Source organism: Aethalodelphis obliquidens, unplaced genomic scaffold (assembly GCF_003676395.1).
Source record: "Aethalodelphis obliquidens isolate GAN/ISIS:26980383/991018 unplaced genomic scaffold, ASM367639v1 scaffold23, whole genome shotgun sequence".
NCBI classification, from domain to species: Eukaryota; Metazoa; Chordata; class Mammalia; order Artiodactyla; family Delphinidae; genus Aethalodelphis; species Aethalodelphis obliquidens.
Genome location: NW_020837967.1, coordinates 25,909,992 through 25,913,748, shown reverse-complemented (window position 1 = coordinate 25,913,748; position 3,757 = coordinate 25,909,992).

Here is a 3,757-nt window from a genome sequence, read left to right as displayed (position 1 = left end):
GTGAGGGAGGCGCTCTGTAGCCCACGGCCCTGCATTCCGGAGGCCGTGGCTTCCGGCGTTATCTGCGTGCTGTTGACCCAGGAATATGGTCAGTGAGTCTGGAACCTCTCAGTCGAAAGAGTAAGTGATGGTAAACTGTTTGCCTCTGGCGCAAGCCCGCTCGTTGCAGCAGCACAACCGTGTTTGGGGAGCTGGACTTCTCAGAGACAGCTGGGGTAGCCTTTGGGCGTGACTGAGGGCGGGAGAAGTCTGTATTCAGTGTCTTCCTGGTTCTTCCTTCTTCGTCCTCATTCTCCTGGTCACGGTCCCTCCTCACATATCAGCCCCTTAGAATACTAGGAACCGGTCTTTACAGCTGAGGAGACAGTCCCTCCTGTAGTACTTTAGTTAGTCCTCACGGTGTTCCCAGGCGGCAGGAATTGTCTTCGGGACCTCCACCTGGTCAACAAGAAAGTGGAGGGAGACACTGAGGCGGGAAACACACTTTGGCATCACTTCTCACCTCACATAACCTGTGCAGCACACAGCTCCCGGCCAGAACCTCGGAGCCCTAGGGCCACCCTCACCAGATAATCACGTAACGAGGAAGCACGTCCTCCATGATGGGCGTTGTGCTACGTGCGTTGTACGTAATGCCTTATTTTTCCTCCCAGTAACCTTATGAAATGGTTATTTTATTCCCATTTTAAAAATGAAAAAATAAAGGCTTAGGAAGATGTGAAGACTGCCACCCAGTGTATGACAAACAAACAGCTCCATTAAATCCATCTTTATTAAGAAAAATAAAAGACTGGAGGAATCACAGACCTCGTCACGGTGTTGCCAGGGTGCAGGTGGCGTTTGGGGTCCAGTTGTGCCTTCCTTATCCCAGTCCACTGCCCCCTAAACCCTGGGGGAGAAACACTTAGGGGGAGTGAGGCCAGGGAGGTTTACAGGCAGAAAAGCATCCTCGTTGAACCGTTAACTCAGAAGCCAGTGCTTTGCATCCTAAACCAAGGCAGTAGTTGAAGAGGCATAACTGCTACCAAGTTAAGGTGGAAGGTAGTTGGTTGAGTTTGTAAAACCCAGGCTAGGAAGGCGTCAAGGGAGAGACCAGCTGGCATCTCTGGGTGGCTCTCAGCCAGTTTGCTAGAAATCCTTTTGCTGAAACTCCTTTAATAAGCTTTTACTGAACACTTACTTTACTAATTGTTTTGCTCCTTTCCCTGTGGCCAGCACTGTTCACACCCCAGTCCACGCGTCACCCCAGCCTTCGCCCTCCTCTGCTCGGCCCCTGCCGTTCTCCCAGGCCCATCTCTTTCCGACTGGTGCTCGGACAGTATCCAACTTTCATGTCGGCCGCGAGGCCAACGATGTTTGTCCTTCCCTCGCTGCTCAGAATCTTGTCTCAGGGCCTCAGGCTTGCTTGGACAGGGATTTGATTGGAAGAAAGAAAGCTCAACTCTCTCGGTAACGAGTGACTTGGGAGATCCCACTGGTCAGAGCCTGTGCTCCACCCAGCCTTGCCGCATTGCCAATGAGGGATGCAGGACCCTGTGACGGGGTGAGAATCTCAGGAAGGAGCAAGGTTTTTAATCTCTCTTGCAAAAGCTCTATCCCGGGTCAATGTTTCATAGCACAACAAGCACAGTCAAGTCCTTGTAAGACAGTCCATTTGTCCTCAAGTAGAAACATTTAAGATGATGGGTGATTTTTTTGTGTGGTTCCTTTATCCTAAAAACTAGGTCCACATTCCCTGTGGCTACACTGGAGCTGTCAGCATGAAAGACTCATCACAGGCAGCGCTCCCCGAAGGGATGACGGACGTGCTTGGGAAGTTCATCGCCATTGATGGTGAAGGGTGTGTACAGGGGAGAGTGCCTTCATTCCCTCCAGTTTCAGCCATCGCTTTATACCACCTGTCTGCCAACTGTCTCCGAGGACTTGCTGTTAACCAAGTTAGGTGAACACAGAAAGGAATCCAGAAAGAGCTAAGAGATTTTAAAAATCAAATCTGAGAACTAAGTATCAAATTTTCCCTCTGGCAATCTTATCCGGGGAGCCCTTCTCTAGCACATGGGGCAACGCAGAAAAACTATTTGATACTAATGATAATTGAAATATGATCTAAATTAATTTACTATTTCACTAGAGTGGCTGACCTTCTAATGCAAGAGTACGGCTTCTCGCTCAGGTTTCTACTGGGTTATGACAGTTGGGCCAGAGAAAAGGGCTTTCTGAATAATATGGCTTTGCCTGTGTTAAGGTGATACCAAGTTAGCACCTCAAAGAAACAATTATTTGGTTAGAAATAGTGCCCCAGTTACCCAGAAGAGTATCTGGAAGGGTGGCTTGGTAAAGTGGCTCTAAAGCCTCGGGTGGTCCGGGGTCCCTGCTCCGTGGCCTTTTAGCTTTGTCATGCAGATCAAAGACAGGACCACTAGGAACTGCAGTCTCCTCTTCTGAAAATGGGGGTAATAATACCTCCCCTCTCTGTATCGTAGGATTGTCAGGATGAACAAATGAGGTAAAGCAGAACTCTTCGGAGACCGTAAAGCGTTACGTAAATATTAGTTGTCACTACATGCTTTTCCGGAGGCTAACGCCAGGAGACATGTCATAGGGTATCTGGCAACCTGGCAGCAGGTGTAGGTCTCAGTGTCTGTCTGGAGGAGCTTCCGTCTTGCTGGTGGAGCAGGTGTACAATCCCTCAACCTTCTCTCACCGCGTCTTCTGGGACTGGGGGCCGGGGGGTGGTACTTGGTGTCTCCTGTGAAGCTCAGGGCGCAGGTTCTCCAAGTGTGGCAGCATCAGGCGCATATCAGCAACACCCGGGAACTTACTAGGAATGCAAGTTCTCAGGCCCCGCTTCCGATCTGCCAAATCAGAAACCCTGGGCTTGAGGCCCATCGATCTGGGTTTTTTTTAATTAAAAAAAAATAAATTTATTTATGGCTGTATTGGGTCTTCGTTGCTGTGCGCGGGCTTTCTCTAGTTGCGGCGAGCAGGGGCTACTTTTTGTTGCGGTGTGCGGGCTTCTCATTGTGGTGGCTTCTCTTGTTGCGGAGCACGGGCTCTAGGCGCACGGGCTTCAGCAGTTGTGGCTCACAGGCTCCAGAGTGTAGGAGTTGTGGCGCACGGGCTTAGTTGCTCTGCGGCATGTGGGATCTTCCCGAACCGGGGATCGAACCCGCGTCCCCTTCCTTGGCAGGCGGATTCTTAACCGCTGCGCCACCAGGGGAGTCCTCCATCAGTCTGTTTGAACAAGCCCTCCAGATGATTCTGACACTTGCTCACGTTTGAGAACCGTGCACTAGGTCTTGGAGCCTTTGCAGAAACCAAGAACAAGGGCCCTGCTTTTTTTTTTTTTTTTTTTTTTTAATTTTATTGACGTCTAGTTGATTTACAATGTTGTGTTAGTTTCAGGTGTACAGCAGAGCGATTCACTTATACATACAGATATATCCAGTCTTTTTTTAGATTCTTTTCTCATATAGGTCATCACAGATGACTGAGTAGAGTTCCCTGTGCTCTACAGCTGGTCCTTGTTGGTCATCTATCTTATGCATAGTGGTGTGTGCGTGTTCATCCCAAGCTCCCAATCTATCCCTCCCGCCAAGTTTCCCCTTTGGTAACTGTAAGTTTGTTTTCAAAATCTGCGAGTCTGTTTCTGTCTTGTCAGTAAGCTCATTTGTATCATTTTTCAATTTTACTCCACGCTCGAGCACCACCCCGTGACACCTGTCTTTCTCCACCTGAAGGACCCCACCTTGCCGCC